We start from the raw sequence: 17,585 nt of genomic DNA, 5'->3' as shown, positions 1-17,585 counted from the left end.
ATAAAGTGGTGGGCTGTGAACCAAAACGGGAGTCAGAAGACCTGGGTTCCAATGGGTGATAAATTTTCCAGGACATGCCAGGAAACATCTCCAGTCACCTTGAGAAAGTCAATTCATTTCTTCAGGCCGCTCTCTGTCTGCCCATATACCATGTCAATAAGGTTATTTATTCACTCACTCATTCAACAATATATGTTGAATAGCCTATGCCTGCCACAGAAACCATATGAATATAGCAATGACCAAGATGGATGAAAGTCTCTGACTACTCTGCAAAGCATATGCTAGTGAAGGGAGAAGGCAATGATCAAAACAGATAAAAGCAGAATACATAATATGTTAGATGGTGAGAAGTGCTATGGAGTAACATATAGCAAGAGAGGGTTAGGTGGGGTATGATAGACAGAGGGCGTGGAAGTTCTCATTGAGGGCATGACATTGGCACAATGACCTGAAGAAGTCAAGTGGCTGAATCATGTGGATATCTGGGTGAAGACAGCTCTAAGCAAAGGCAAGAGCCAGTACAAAGGCCCTGAGACAGGAGTGTATCAAGCATGTTTGGAAAAGAGCCTGGCGGCCAAGGTGGCCAAAGCAAAAGAGAAGGCGAGGGGGACATAGATGGATGAGGACGGTGGAGGGGGAAGGAGGCAAGAAGAATAAGAAGAAGTTAAGTCAAAGAGAGAACAGAGAGCCAATTCAGCATAGCCCCATGGGTCAATGCAAAAAAATTGGATTTAACTCAGCAAATAATTAACAGATACCATCTATTGATTTCCATACTACTTTTGTCTTTTTCTAAAAGGAGATTGGAATGAACATCTGCCCTTTCTTACTCTGCCCAAGGAAAAAAGTTGGAATGAATTCCCCAGACCTTGGCATCCCAACATTGTCCCTTGGAACAATGTTTTATAAATGGAAATTGCCCCTACCCTTCAAAGTCAGGAAACTGGCTTGGCTCCCGTCTCTCACTGCCTACCTCATCACACCTAATCCATGGGTCTCCCGCTGGTGTGCAAGCTGGTTTGTCTCCTGAGCTGTAGTGGTGCATTCTGCCCTTGTGATTGGCCTCAAGTCTTGCTCTGTGGACCCAGCTCTGCCAAAAAAAAAACCTGGTGGAGACAAAAAATGGAAGATAGAAGTAGGTCTGAGTCAGCATCAGGTCTAGGGTTCATTCTCTCAGTCCATTTTTCTAGACTGCTCTCTCTTTGGTGGATGATTGGGTTGCTTCTGTGGGTGTTACAGATGCTGTTACTCTTATTACACTGAACTATTGACCCTTGTGTATATTCTTCATGGGTCCAGAATTATGGAAAAGGCTAAATTCTAGTATTTGTCTCACCTTTAAGTTCTCTGGTCCTCATTATAAAGGATCTACAATTTACAAATATTAGAGGAGAGGAATATTGTTACATTACTTGAAATCCAAAAACAAACAAGCACATAGTAAAATTCAGCCATGAGGAGTTCCCTTGCGGCACAGTAGGTTATGGATCCAGTATTGACACTGCTATGACATGGGTTGGATCCCTGGCATGGGAACTTCCAAATGCCACAGGCGTGGGAAAAAAAAAATTTAATTAATTTTTTTTTAAAGTTCATCCATGAGTGTCTTCTTTTTGTGCTGATATGAAACAAGTTTCAGTTATGAAATCAAAAAATCTGCATTCTCGTTTTTCTGCAGGTAATCGACTATACATCATTTAGATGGTCGTCACTGAATTTCACTGTATTTTATTTCTCTCATCTGTAAAAATGGAGAAAGTTCCTACTCATTTTCCCTACTTAGCTTACTGGTTTTCTATAAGGACTGATGAAGTAATATTTGTGACAATGACGTGGAAGGATAATGTGTTCACATATATATTATTACTTTTACTATTGTAATTACTGAGTAATATTTTCCATTTACTCTTGGTTGTACGGAACATAGTTTGATAACACATCCTCAAACACAAATCTTATCAAAGTGAAAACTCCGAGTCCCTCTGGCATTCTTTCTCAGCCAATCAGCAATAATGTTCATGATGGTAATGATAATAAGAAAAAGAATAACAAGACAAAAATCATGTAAAAGAGGGACCCTGGATTTGCAATTTAATCCATCCTGAGGAAAAGACTTAGACACCATTAGAGAGCAAGGCAAGTCGCTCTGCGATCTAGCTCAATTGTACAGATAAAAATAAATCCTCCAGGAATTTCAAAGAGGAAGAGAACAATGTAGATTGAAATGGGGGTGAGGGATTATGCCTTTTTCTCCTTTTCCTCCTTGAGAAACAGAGGCAACCATCTAATGAAAACCCTTCTCCTCAGTCAGCTCAAAGTGGCCTCAGTGGGAAGTTTTCGGCCATTGAAAGAAGAAATAGTTTTAGAGGAGGTGAAAGAACCCTCTGTCAATCCATCCATGTGGCTGTTTTATTGGGGAAACAAGGGTAAGAGAAGGGGCATTTGCCAAGGAAGAATGAAATCCATTTCAAATCCACGTTTCTTCCTTCAATACTATCAAGTACTGTTGGGTGAAATTTGTTCTTTTTCCTCTAATACTTATTCTCTCTTGTTTTAAATCAGTTTTTAAAGTTTATTTTTATTTTTTTAATTGAATTATAATTGATTTACCATGCATGAGTTTCAGGTATACTGCAAAAGTGACTCTGTTTTATGTATGTTTTTTCAGATTCTTTGCCGTGATAGGTTATTACAAGTTATTGAATATAGCCCCTTGTACTATACAGTAGGTCCATGTCATTTATTTCATATATAGGAGTTTGTATCTGTTAATCCCAAACTCCTCCAGCACACTTTCCTCTTTGGTAACCACAAGTTTGTTTTCTGTGTTCATGAGTCTGCAAATATATTCATTTGCATCATTTTCTTAGATTCTACATATAAGTGATATCATATAGTATTTGTCTGTGTCTGAGTTACTCTATTTAGGATGATAATCTCTAGATCCGCCATGTTGCTGCAAATGGTACTATTTCATTCTTTTTTATGGCTAATATTCTGCTGCATATGTGTTTGTGTGTGTGTATGTGTATTCTTTGTCCAATCATCTGCTTATGGGCATTTGGTTTGCTTCCATGTCTTGACTATTATAAACAGTGCTGCTGTAAACATTGGAATATTGGGGTCCACGTATCTTTTTTTTTTTCTTTTAAGGCTGCACCCATGGCATATGGAAGTTCCCAGGCTAGAGGTCAAATCGGATCTACAGCTACCAGCCTATGCCACAGCCACAGCAAATGGTACCCAAACTGTGTCTGCTAACTACAACACAGTTCATGGCAACACCAGATCCTTAACCCACTGAGCAAGGCAAGGGATAGAACCCCCATCCTCATGGATACTAGTTGGGTTCATTACTGCTGAGCCATGACAGAAACTCCCCATGTATCTTTTTGAATTACAATTTTCATCTTTTCCAGATATATGCCCAGGAGTGGGATTGCTGGATCATAGGGTAACACACTTTTACTTTTTGTGTGGTTTGGGGGGTTTTTGTGTTTTACTTGTTTGTTCATTTGTTTGTTTTAGGGCTGCACCTGTGGCACATGAGGTTTCCAGACAGGGGTCAAATCAGAGCTGCAGCCTCCGGTCTACACCACAACTACAGCAATGCCAGATCCAAGCCGCATCTGCAACCTACACCACAGCTCATGGCAATGCTGGATTCTTAACCCACCGAGTGAGGCCAGGGATTGAACCTGTGTCCTTATAGATATTAGTCAGATTCATTTCCACTGAGCCACAACGGGAACACCTACTTTTAGTTTTTTAAGGAACCTCTGTACTATTCTCCACAGTGACTGTGCCAGCTTATGTGGCTGCACAGTGGCTACACCACCAACAGTGTAGGAGGGTTCCCTTTTCTCCAAATGCTATCATTTATTATTTATAGATTCTTGATGATGGCCATTCTGACTGGAGTGATGTGGTACCTCATTGTAGTTTTGATTTGCATTTCTCTAATATTTAACAGTGCTGAACATCTTTTCATGCACTTATTGGTCATCCATTTAAGTCTTCAGCATATTTTTTAATTGGGTTGTGGGTTTTTTGTTTTTTTGTTTTTTGATATTGAGTTGTATGATCTACTTGCATATTTTGGAAATTAATTCCATGTTTCTTTGATACTGCCAAGTACTGTTGGGTGACATTTGTTCTTCTTCCTGTAATAATTATTCTCTTATATTGAAATTTTGTTGCTGTTGTTGTTTTACCTGAAACATGTATTCACTATAGAAAAATCAGAATAAATACAAGCAAAAAGATAAACATTAAATAACATATTATTCCACCAACTAAACATTCCTGTTACCCCCTTGAAATACATGTTCCAGACTATTTTGATGCATGTGGACTTAGGCTGGCTCCGTTCTACTTTTTAAAAATGTGTACTGGGCAGAGACTACTCACCTGCCTGCTTGTATCCCTCACAAGTGTCCTATCTTAATAAGTCCAATTCTTGCCTGTTACTTTGTCTCTCACTGAGTTTTTTCTGTGCTGATACACAAAGAAGCTGACCCTCAGTAAGTCCAGATATCAGGTGAGTGATTCTAATTTAAAAAAAAAAAAAAAAAAAGGTTGAGGTCTATCCCGATGGGGCTTTTTCTATAAACCTACATCGTTGGAAACGCCTCATAGAGCAACTCTGGTTTCCTTTACTCATAGAACGACATGTTAGATCTGTGGGGAAGAACCACAAGACGGCTGCTAAATAAACTATGAGAAACCTAACAGGGAAACCTTTCTATCTCAGGTATTGGCATATCCCAAGGATCTGTACTGTTGTAGGGTGTGATAGTTTAGGAGTGAATGTGATTTGAACTTAACGCATGTTTAGAAGGTGTCTAAGATTCACAACCAGGCAGATACATCTCTTCTGACCCTAAACATGACCCTACCTAAAGTGAGCTGGTGGAGTAAATTGGATCCCAAAAGTTATAGGTGGGGGAATTGTGAAGTGCGTCCATTTTTTCATTGATACTTGCGAAGCCAAACTAGACAACTGTGGATTCATATGAAGAATGGTTCATGTATGGGAGCAAAAATTCTTTTTAAAGGGGCTCCCTTGAAGATAATGACTGAAACATTGAAAGGACCCCAAACATTGGAGAAAGCAGTAGAAAGAGAATCCTTAAAAGTTTATTGACTTAAATAATTTTGTCTGTGTTACACATAATAATAATAATTAAAAAAAAAAAACTTTACACTTAAAAAATAAATAAATAAAAGAAAAGAAAAAAATAAAAAGAAAAAGAGGGAGTTTAAGTCCCAACCTGGGTTCAGGCTGGGTTTGAGTCAGAGGTGTTTAGGTTTCAGTACCACTGATTTTGGCACATTTGTGCCGAGGGCTGATTTTCTCCAGCTTGGCCTCTTTCTGGATCATCAGTCTTCTTCATGCAAGTATCTAATGGAGGGACCCACCTGGACTCCAACTGCATCTGCAGACTCATGGGACCAATTGGAGCCAAAATCTTAACTTCTCTCTGATTCTCACCACCAGGAAACTGCCCCTCCCAATCCCTCTCCATCTCAATGCAGGGAACCTCCCTGCTCCTAGTAGCTAAGGCAAAAACCTGGGGGCAGCTCTGATTTCTCCCATGTTTTATTCCCTATCCAATCCATCAGCATAAATAAACAATAAAAGAAGATCCATCTCCTGTGGTTGATATCAAACATAAGTGATTTATAGGGGTTTATTATCCTATTCTCTTAATTACGTTGTGAAAATTTGGATTTTTTAGAGCAAGACAAACATTTAGACACATTTTCTTTGCCCTTTGGCCTCCCCCTCCCCCTCAGTGTATTGTGTGTACTTTGTGTCTGCACTAGGCATCCACCAAACCTCCCCCATAGGCAGAAATACCTGCTCAACCAAAAAAAGCAACATGCTCACAGCATCAATAAGACAGCTCCTTAAAGACAACATTCCTTCTTGTTAAGAGATCACGTGTGCTTAGATGTAGATTGTGCAAAATGTCAATCATTTCATGCACAGCCCTCTGTGTCAAAAAACTTACACAACTATGCCTTGACTTCTAACAGGAAGAACAGTTCTCAGAGCTTCCTGGATGCTCCTCCTGGTTATAATCACCAAATTTGACTAGAATAAAAATGTCGTTAATTTTTCATCGACAATGAAATTTTGGAATATCTTTTAACTGAAAAATAACCAGGTATAAGAAAAAATGTGTACTGTTTGTGACCTATTTTCCATTGAATATCTATATTAACTTCCTCCTATGAATGAAAGATGTGTACACAATACCATGATTATAGTTTGCATAGCACTTCGTGTAAATGAACTAAAATGTATTTAACTGGTATCTATTGATCAACATTTACCTCTTTTTTGGTGTTTCACTATAAAAAAAAGTGGTATAATGAACATCTCTGTAGCTAAAGTTTTTCATATAATTATGTCTAGTTCATTAGGATAAAATTCTAAAAGTAGAATCATTATGATAACAAGATCGAATACCCTATGTTACTCAAGTGCAAGAGATAATACATGGTTTTACTGGATCAAAACAAAGCCAGCCCAGAGTCACCAGTGTCTTTAATATTCATCAGTCACTGTTTCCTTACCACTCCCCGGAGTTAGACACTTCTCTGGACCTCGTGGGTTCCAGACAAATGGGGAGAAGGGCTCTTTAGTCCTCAGTGCTTGAGTAATGTCATCATCACTCCTCCTCTGTTGCAATCAGTGGCTAATTTCCACCTGCTCTGGGCACAGCCTCTTTGGGGTTTTTCAGGTCCCAGACCAGCCATTTGACAAGGAAATATGTAACTAAGGCTCAGAGAACAATTGTCTCATAATGTGGTTGATGGCCCTTTAAGGTGGACCTGCACCAAAAGTCATGGAGCCTATGGTTCCTCTACTGCCCCAACCTGGAGGGGCATCACTCCCTGCAGACTGCAGTGACCCTGCAGGCTGCCTCTATTCACTTTCATCTTTATCTGGTGCCCTGTTTTTGTCTGGTGTGTTTGCTGGTGATTCAACAGTAATTTGAAGTGAAGGCAACTTGAACTGAGATGGACCTTGCCAATTGCCTGGCAAATCCCAGTGGAAACCCCTGCAAAGATGAGGAGCTGTCTTGGAACAAGTTGTGTCTTCCTGGAGCCCTCTCTTGAGTTGCCCCACCTCTGGCTAAATTATATAGTCATCTGGGGAGTACTCAGAAAGAATCTTAACCTGAGCCTCACCCCAGACCAATTGAATCAGAAACCTGAAAGGTACCTGGGTAGGAATATATTTAGAACCTTCCCAGTGGCTTTAACATGTAGCTGCGGTTAAGAATCCCTCTTTACACCACCTTTCAGGGTCTGCTCCTCACCTCCCGTCTCTCAACACATACTGAAATCTACCGATGCTAGTATTATTCACAAAGAGAGAAGGAAGAGCAGAAAGCTGCAAGCCTTGCTCCTCTCAGAAGGATTTGCTTTACAAATAGGGATCAAAGTCTTAAGCTCTGCCTCAGGCTCTGATGGAACTTGGTTAAGGCCCCATCCAGGGTGTCCAGGGTGCCCTGTGGAGCTGGGAGCCATTTCAAACCCTTTTGAAACAGTGTGCTTTCTCCTGTGACTGAAGTCGGTGCTCAGGTGGCATCACCTCATACCTACTAGAGCTCAAACCTGTCCAGCAACTTGCTTAACTACTTTTGAATTCTGAAGCCCTAAAGAGTGGGATTCAAATCATATACAGAGTACATATCCATCTCTCCGAAGTGCAATTACCTCACAAGACTAAAAAAGAAAAATACCCAGGACTAAACTTTGTCAGAAATGTGACTTTCCTCTACCTCTTCCACACCTTTTTTTTCCCTTGCTTTCTTCCATTTTTCCATCCATTTATCCAAAGCCTATTCCCTGAGCACCTACCTTGAGACATGCACTGTCCCAGAGATAAGAAGACAAAGCCCCCAGTCTCAGAGCTCTTGGATTTCAGTGGGAGTGAGGAACCGGAGGCTGACAGTACACAGGAAGCAAAAGGTGAGGAGGAGGATATTAGGACATGATTGATGCTGAAAAGCAAAAGGGGAGGGCTTTGGTCCCTGTGGTCAAGGGTGGTCACAACAACAATTCATTATTTCCACTGAGAACTGAATGAGAAGGAGCCTCACGTGCAAAGGTCTGGGGACAGGGCATTGAGGGCAGCACTAACAGCAAGATCAAAGGCCCTGGGGGTGGGAACTAGCTTGGAGTTTTCAAGGAACAGAAGACAGGTCTGGAGGTCTGGGGTACAGGAAACACAAGCTGGGGATAAGAACTGAGATCGCAGGGGTTAATAGGGGTCAGACGGTGAAAGACTTGTAGGCCACATGGGAGTTTATATTTTATTGAACACAAAAGGAGAGTATTTTAAGTAGAAAGTGACCCCATCTTATTTGCATGACAGAGGATCTCTTTGGCTACACCTGGATAAGGAAGAACTGGGCATAGGATTGGCTCCAGGATGGCCAGGAAACTGTGACAGGTAACAGGAGTCTCGGCAGGGATGACATTAGTTTTCAATGCCCATTTCCTGCTCTGAAAGCAAATGAAGACTCAGGCTTAATGCCTAAATAAAGACATAATTACCTGGATAATTATCTGATCTGTGGGAACAAATCTACAGAGTCTGAGTTCACTCACTTTGGCCACAAATCTAGTTACATAGGAGAAGTGGCAGGTGGAGGTGCTGGGGATGCAAGACACTGAGAGGGCACTGAACTTGGAACACGAAATTCAATCATGAAAACTTAATTGAAGACTGATCAAGTTAGAAGTCGCCCAGGACATATATCCAGACAGAGCTACAATTCAGAAAGATGTGTGCACCCATATGCTCATAGCAACACTATTCACAATAGACAAGATATGGAAATAACCTAAACGTCCACTGACAAATGAATGGATTAAGATGTAGTATATATACACAATGGAATATTACTCAGCCATAACAAAGAAGTAAATAATGCCATTTGCAGCAACATGGAAGCAACTAGACATTTTCACGTTAAGTGAAGTCAGAAAGAAAAAGACAGATACCATAGGATATCACTTATATGTGGAATCTAAAATATGGCACAAATGAACCTATCTACAGAACAGAAACAGACTCACAGATGTAAAGAACAGACCTGTGGTTGCCAAGGGGGAGGGAGAGGGAGTGGGATGGACTGAGAGTTTGGGGTTAGTAGGTGAAAACTATTACATTTAAAATGGATGAGCGATGAGGTCCTACTGTACAGCACAGGGAACTGTGCCCAGTCTCTTGGGATAGAACATGGTGGAAGATAATATGAGAAAAAGAATGTGTGCGTGTGTGTGTGTATGACTGGGTCACTTTGCTATACAGCAGAAATTGGCACAACACTATAAATCAACTATGCTTTAATAAACATTTTTTAATTAAAAAATAAAGAGAAATTTCCCAGGAAAGTGTACCTAACATTCCCATGACGTAGCTGGGAAAATTGAGTCTCAGAAAGAGATTGACTTGCCTGAGGTCACACACCGTGAGCTGCCACCAGTTCTCCCACATGCCACCTGAGGACTCTTTTTAGTGTGATTACCTTTTGGTATCACATTAAATGTTTCAATATAAAACCTACGCTGAGCCAGAGGAAGGGAAGCCTGCACCCCTCGATGTTCCCTCCTTCTCCCACCCTCTCCGCTTCCCCGCAATCCTTGAATCAAGCTGCTCTCTGCTTAGAACCCTGTCACTCAGGGGACGGGAACCTCCTCCGCCCCCTCCGCAGTGGTTGTCTGTGTGTTCAGGTGTTCTTTTAGAAAACCTATTCCCTGCCTGGTGCAGATGTAAATTGCATCCTCTCTCTGCCCACCTGCTTTTCCTTTCCTGACTCATTACTTCTGGCCTGTTGGGAGCTGAGCAGCAGGGGGGCGAAGGTGCTGCCTTGGCCACATCTCCACCAGCTTCCGGTTTGCTGGAGCTTCTAAACAGACCCCAGTTTCAGCCAGGGGAGTAAATCTGTCTTTGGCGTGGTAGGAACAAGCAGCCACAGTACAGGAAGGGACAGAGAAAGCCATCATGGAGTGTGATGAAATAGTCAAGATTATTGATGGAAATAATTCCTTGCCACTAGCCAGAGCTGTGCCTCCCTCAGATAAAGGAATTCTTCGGGGTCCTCTGAGATAAGGAAACTCCCTTTATACATACAACATTTGACAGTTTTTGCATTTTTCCACATGACCTGTGACTTTATGATATCTACACCCTTACCCTCCCACCTTCAAGTAAATTACCTCTTCCTTGTGCTCTGGTATCTCTTTTCCTTCCACAAACTTCAACTTTGTTATTTATCACACTATTTCAAAATAATATATTTGTCTAGATTCCCTGTTGGAATGTATTTCTAGTTGATAGAATCCATGCCTTCTTTATCTCAGTATCAACAGCCCCTAGCTGACTGCCTGACACATGAGAGGAACCAAATCAATCCATAGACTTCTAAGAATTGGCCTTAGAAATTCTCTAAATCTTGGTACTCAAAGTACAGTCCAGGAGTTCAGCTTTAGCACCACCTAGAAGTGTGTTGAAATGCAGCCTTAACCCAGATCTACTGATCTAGAATCAGCATTTTAACAAAATACCCAAGGCATTTGTAAACACATTACATCTTGAGAAGTACTCCATCTAAAACGACTCCATCTTTCAGAAGGAAAAACTGAGGTGCAGAAAGAGGAATGCACACATCCAAGTTTATACAGGTACTGGGTGGCCAAGCTGTGGGCAGGATGTAGTTTATGCATCAGTGTCTTATGCTCTTGGGACTTCCCTGTCTGCCTCTCTGTTTTACAATCTCCTGAGTCTGAATCATCCTCATCAGGAATCAGTACAGACTTAAAAATTAGAGCTCATAGGCCACAGAATAATTCTTTGTCATTCTAAAATGTGGCATCCATTATCCCCCACTGTGTCCTGTACTGTGTAGTCTGAAGAACCCCTCAACATCCTTAGCTTAAATCTGTCATCTCTACCTCATTCAGGGTCTGAAATTTCACCCTTAGAAATCAAATATTCAGTCCTTAAAGGTAAATACCCTTGAGATAGACCATGAATGAAGCTGTGTCAGTTAGTAGCTTAGTGGGGATTATCTGATCCTTGGTTAAGAGGCGGCTTGGTCTAAGAGCATACACTTAGGAACTGCATATACCTAGGCACCACTGGGTGACTCTGGGCAATATGGTAGTCAACAAACTGCTCACTACATATTTTAAGTTCTTCCTGCACTACATTATGAGATTGGACTTTCCTTCCCCCTTGGAGGGAAGTGTGTTCTTATGACTTGCCATGTCCACTGAAAGGTGAGAAGTGACACACATCATTTCAGGGTGGAACCAGGACACCATTCACCATGCTTCCTCTGTCCTTCTGCCTCACTGATTCACCATGACTGAGAGTCTCCATTCCATTGGCCCAAGTGCCGATGAAGATGTGTGAAACGGAGCTTCCAGACAACCCAGAATGGACAGGAGCACGAGAAAGACAATGAAACACACCTTTGTTATTATAAGTCAAGGTCTTTTTTGTTACTAAGCTTTTGGATTCCTGTTCTGGCTCCTACAGCCAGGGTACTTAATTTTCTCAGCTTCAATTTCCTAACCAATAATGAGATAATACTCCCTACATATATGCCTATAAAGAGGGCATTTAAAATGCTCAGGACAGTGTCTGGTTATAGGAAGAACTCTGTACCTACTTTAACCTCATATTTTCATTGGATGAAATTTATTCTATGCAAAAAAAAAATGTTTAGAAATGATTAGAAGGGAATAAGCGAGAACATCAGGGAAGGCTATCAGGGCAGGGGTAGTAAAGGGCTCAGAATGCCCTAGGAAGTGCCTTGTAGTCCATTTAATGCAGGTGAAAGAATACTAAAGCCGAGCATCACTGAATGTTCTCAGGGAGAAACAAAGCCACAGAGAGGTGCCCTGTAATTCACTGGAATGAACATCAGGGAAAAAGAGTAGAAGGTAACGGGAGATGGTGGTACCTACATCACAAGCACACCATGTCTTACATAATGCCAACCTACTCCCTCCCCTTATCCAAATTCTTCTAATCCTTCACCAAATTACCTGCTGTATGATTTCCAGATTCTCAATTTCTCTGAATTTCTGTGATGCTCAATCTGGATGGAATGTGTCCACTCAGACTATATATGGATTTCTGTAGACAAAGGCCTTACCTCATTCAACTTTGTATCCTCCAGGATATTGCACAGAGCACACCATCTAATGGTGCATCTGTTTATTAGAATAGACCTTCAGGAGTTTCCTCTGTGGCTCAGTGGGTTAAGGATACAATGTTGTCTCTGTGCAGATGAGGGTTCAATACCTGACCTCATTCATGGGTTAAGGATCCGGTGTTGCTGCAAGCTGTGGAATAGGTTGCAAATGTGGCTCTGATCCAGTGTTGCTGTGGCTGTGGTATAGGCCCGAAGCTGCAGCTCTGATTCGACCCCTAGCCCAGGAACTTCCATGCCACAGGTGTAGCCCTAAAAAGAACCAAAAAAGAAAAATAGACCTTCACAGAGCACTTTTTAAATAGTTTATTTTATTTTATTTTAGCTTTTTAGGTCTGTACCCACAACATATGGACGTTCCCAGGCTAGGGGTAGAATCAGAGATACAGCTGCCAGCATACACCACAGCCACAGCAATGTGGGATCTAAACCACGTTTGTAACCTAAACCACAGCTCATGGCAACACTGGATCCCTGACCCACTGAGCAAGGCCAGGGATGGAACCTGCATCTTCCTGGATACTAGTCGGACTGGTTTCCACTGAGCCACAGTGGGAACGCCCCACAGAACACTTTAAATGCCTTTTTTATTTAATTTTCAGGTAACCATACAAAGCAGATACTGCTATCGTTTCCACTTTACACGTGAGGGTACAGACAGAGAAGTTAAGAATGTGGCTGTGCAAGGTTACTCAAACTCTCTTACAATAGAGCTGATACAAAAACCCAGCCTGTCTGACTCAACAGCCCACACTGTTTTTAACATGCTCAGTGTTTGTCGAATGAAAAAAAAAAAAAGAGAGAGAGAGAGAGAAAGAGAGAGAAATAATAATTTTCAGCTATATTTAAATACCCAGACCAGTCCCAACTTTTCCTTCCCTGACTGCTTTGCTGAGTCTCTGCATGGCCACATTTGAAGTTCTAGGGAAAACACCAAGGCACAAGAGAACAAAGAAAGAAGTAATGAAAAGGCACTCAAGATAACCTCTTCTCTTTCCGTTTTGCTAAAATGGAGGCCTGCTTCCTAACCTCCCCAGTATTTTTCTCCAAAGCATGAAGGCTTTGTAAGGATCAGAGGGGAATGGCAACAATGTTACAGGGGAGAAATTTAAAGTGAAATGTGACTACTGATAAAGAGAAGACCTCATAAAAATATACAGGCTGATGGATTATAAAGCAAATAGAGAAATTTCAATGTGGTGGTTTCAAAGGTTCCTCTCACCCCTAAACCCTTGCTATGATTAAACTTTGAGCAGATTTGCCCAGTATGGCTTCTCTCAATTTGCTTCTCAGTTGACTTTTCAGGCTTTATTGGCCTTGCCCAGAGCAAGTTAGCCTTAAGGTGATCCCAAAATCCTAAGGCTGAATTCACCTGTATATCTTTCAGAAGACCCATTATCAGTTTCAAACAGCTCATTGGCAGCTGAGCTATGGAGAAAAAGCAGACCTCCAGACTCCTGTAAGTGACTTCTGGACACCAAGATCTATTCTCAGAGAAACCTGCCTGCTGATTAGCCATGGGATTCAAAAACAAATCTAACTACAGAGAATAGCTGCTAGCAAATTCTTTCATCACAATCCTCATGATAGTTCTATTATGAATGATCATAATGTATCAGCTAGAATCAGATCCTTAGCCTTCCTCCAAACTGTTATCCCTTCCAAATATTGATTGAGATTCTATTCCTGCTAAGAAATGCGAGTGAAATTTGAGCACTCCATTGCTTCCTGGCAGGCAGTAAAGGCTGTAATAAATTAAAATGAGCTCAGTCCCAACAGATGACTTCAGACATCAATATAAATGTAAATAGGTTCCTCGTGTCTAAATATGCTAAATGGTGTCCCTTTAATGGACACTGGCTGGAGTTTGGTAGAGACCCAGATGCAGCTCTAGATACATGGTCAGGCACTGGCTATGTGATACCAGCCTGGGTTCCACCTGTGGTGTATTCATTCAATACACTGTAACACTGAGTATATACAAAATACTGGGCCAAGTGTTATGCACTTAGAAAAAAAAATGCATCAAAGGTCAATCCTACCCTCAGAAAGCAGCAAGCCTATTTAGAAATCAGATAAAAATAGAGAGAGATAACAACAAGGGGTGGTGAAAAGCTTAAAAACTTAACTACCTTTGTCCTGAGTTGGACATGAGAATGTATATTTGGGCTAATGACTGGTGAGATGAAATTGCTCCACGAGATCAAAGGATGTGGGGTTCCTAGGGACAGTCCAATTTCAGGATCCAATGCCAATGAAATGGAAGTTATTATTGTTTCCATGGCCCCATCTCTAGCTACAGAATCTCAAATATGAAACTGGGATACATAACTATACCATAAGTTCATCTATCATTCTGTATAACCCTCCCTCTAGGCTAGGGTAATAGCCTCATCCAAAAAACATTATCAGACTTACCTTCGAATGCCCTGATAAGATCACTCCACCTCTACAAAGGCCTTAAAATTCTTCCTTTCGCTGCCAACACAATAAAATCCACACCTCTGAATCTAGCATTCTAGGCTTTTCATACCAAATCCTAGCCTCCTGGATCATCGACCATGTCCTGGCTTCAGTTCCTCAATCCTACTTCCTCATACATGACCCCCCAACCCCACCCCAGCCTCTGTCCTACTGCAGTGCTTTTGCTCAGGTTGTGTTCCCTGCCTGGGACACCTCTTACTCCAGTCTGTGTGCAAAAGCCTTAATCCTTCTTATAGATCCCATACCCCACCTTCTCCCAAAAGCTTTTCCATAGCTTCCGGTGTTTTCTGGCAATACAACCTCAAGCAACTTTTTCATCCCCATGTTTCCCAGTTTCCTCACATACAAAAAATAGATCATAGTAGCTAATTCATACTGATGTGGTGATGGATGAATGAAATAAGAAATCTAAAGAACTCAATAAAATACATGGTACACAACAAGCATTTAGAAAGGTTAGTTTTGGAGTTCCCATTGTGGCTTAGCAGTAAGGAATAGACTTGTATCCATGGGGATGAGGGTTCAATCCCTGGCCTCACTCAGTGGGTTAAGGATCTGGTGTTGCTCTGGACTGTAGCGTAGGCTGCAGCTGCAGCTCTGATTTAACCCCTAGCTTAGGAACCTCCATATGTTGCAAGTACAGCCCTAAAGAGCAGGAAAAAAAAATAAAATAAAAGTTAGTTTTAAGAGGAGAAACTGTATTATTATTATTTCATTATGGTTACTTATCTGTTCTCTCACTGAGTTTGAGTCCTCTGACACACCCTCTGCATACCCAGGGGGCCTTGGGCAAAAGCAGTAATCTTTCACTAGGCTTTAAGGGAACCCACAATGGACAGGGATCACGTCATATTCATTTCCTTCTCCAGTACTGCCCAGTGTCAGGCGTAGCCTTGCTCTTAGCACAGACTTGATAAGTGATTGTTAAATCTTACTGAACATGCATATTATATGTGTCATAAAAGCTACAACTTATATTCAAGAAGATGCCATTGGCAGCAATAATCTGAAGCATAATGTTTCACAGCCCAAATTGAGTCAGGCAGAAGAAAATATATTTTCATCAATGCTGAAGAATTTAATTTCCAAGGTTAATTAAGAAAAATACGACCATAAGGTATGTATGTGTGTTTATTTCTTCTTTCTATTTTAGTTACTTGCCTTCTTTAGAATCCTCCTTTTGTGCCAAAGGCTCATTGGGATAGGGTATAATTTTACCTGCAAGGAAAAAGAATGCTAATACCTAGGATGTAGAGAATTAAAAACACCCATACTCTGCTACTAAGAATATAATTTAGTGCCCCTTGTAATCAGTGGTATATATTTGAAGGTCAAAATAGGCACGAACTGGAGTTTCTGTCATGGCTCGGTGGTTAATGAACTTGACGAGTATCCATGAAGATGAGGGTTCAATCCCTGGACTCACTCAGTGGATTAAGGATCTGATGTTGCTGTGAGCTCTGGTGTAGGTCACAGACACAGCTAGAATCTCTGTTCTCTAGGCTGGCAGCTACAACTCTGATTTGACCCCTAGCCTGGGAACCTCCATATGCCACTGGTGCAGCCCTAAAAAACAAACAAACAAACAAACAAAAGTCACAAACTTCTATGCAGTCATTCTGCCACATGGAACTTATTCTAAGGAAATCATGAGAAATGTGTGTGAAGGAAATTGCACAAGATATTAATTAAATTGGAAATAAACTAAATCTTCATGTGAGATATGGGTGAATTACGTAAATTATGGCACATTGATATATTAAGATTTGTACAGCCGTTGACATAATGTGGAAGACTAACATATGGAAATGGTTAATGTGATTGGGAAATTATTAAAGTGGGGCTACAAAGCTTTATGTTTCTGATAAACATAAAGCTCCAGCAACTCTTAAAATTCTCTCCAGCGACTCCTATAATTCTTGGAGATGACACTGAAGTTTTAAAGGACAAGGACAAAAAATTAGGCCAGTGAAGCTAACTTTACCCAAGTCTATCAGAGGAAGAGGCAAGGAGTTCCAGCCAACATCATTCCTGATATTCAAATCATATGCCAAAAGGGTAAAGTCATATATGTTGATAGTATAATGTATATTCATGGCTTTATAAATATGTTGCAATGTATTTCTTTACATGATACCACATCATATGAAAAAAAACTTTAAAGATACTTGTTAATTTTGGAGGATAAGTTTAGGAGGGGAGGGTTCACCTAAAAATATTGACTCTGCTGTGTTCTGAGGGAAGTACCTCAGGGGGAAGAAGTCAGGCCCCTTCAAGAAAAAGTTTAAAAAAAAAAAAAAAGATTCGGTAAGTGATCAAGTGACTCTTACTTCCAAGAAGTACTTCAAATACACTAAGACACTATGGATGGAAAAAAAACGAAACATGGTTTTAAATAAGACTCTGAAATCTAGGCACAGACACAGGCACAGAAACCCAAATTGAAGATTTTGTTTGCCATGGAGTTGCTTTTCATAAGGACAACTCCCAGGAAGGGGTCTGTCAGGAGCTACTTTACTTAATGATGGTTAAATGTCTCCTAGACAACAATGTGGAGAGATGCTGACACCTACGCAATATACAAAGAGAGACGTGTGAGTCCTGTCTGTCTGATCTCTTGGTCCCCCACAATGGAGGCAAAATTAAAAGTTGAGGGTTGGGGACCTAGAGATAAATTTTGCCTGCTTCACAATTTCCCTACTGTTAACTGGAAGAAACATGAAAGATAAAGCTTGTAGCAACTATACTCCTGTGCAAAGAATGCCATGCTTTGGTCCCACTAATGAAGGCCATACTTGCATCATAATTCTCCAAAAAACTCTGGTTTTCCTTTTGCTTTTCCCATTGCTC

The 17,585-nt window shown here is 41.0% G+C and overlaps 1 non-coding gene across 1 annotated transcript; it reads left to right on the top strand.

The window, feature by feature from the left end:
- The first annotated feature begins 4,580 nt into the window (after window positions 1-4,580).
- On the top strand, window positions 4,581-4,709 carry LOC146395686 (small nucleolar RNA SNORA18). The gene has a single exon (XR_014831635.1). It is a non-coding gene; the product is annotated as a small nucleolar RNA SNORA18 (small nucleolar RNA).
- The last annotated feature ends 12,876 nt before the right edge of the window (window positions 4,710-17,585 follow it).

This window comes from Sus scrofa, chromosome 16 (assembly GCF_054392235.1).
Source record: "Sus scrofa isolate SSC_HxYL_T2T_F1_AM1 chromosome 16, Sscrofa_HxYL_maternal_Yorkshire_Landrace_v2.0, whole genome shotgun sequence".
Lineage (NCBI taxonomy): Eukaryota > Metazoa > Chordata > Mammalia > Artiodactyla > Suidae > Sus > Sus scrofa.
The sequence above is the reverse complement of the archived record's forward strand: the minus strand, read 5'-3'. Positions and strand labels throughout refer to the sequence as shown.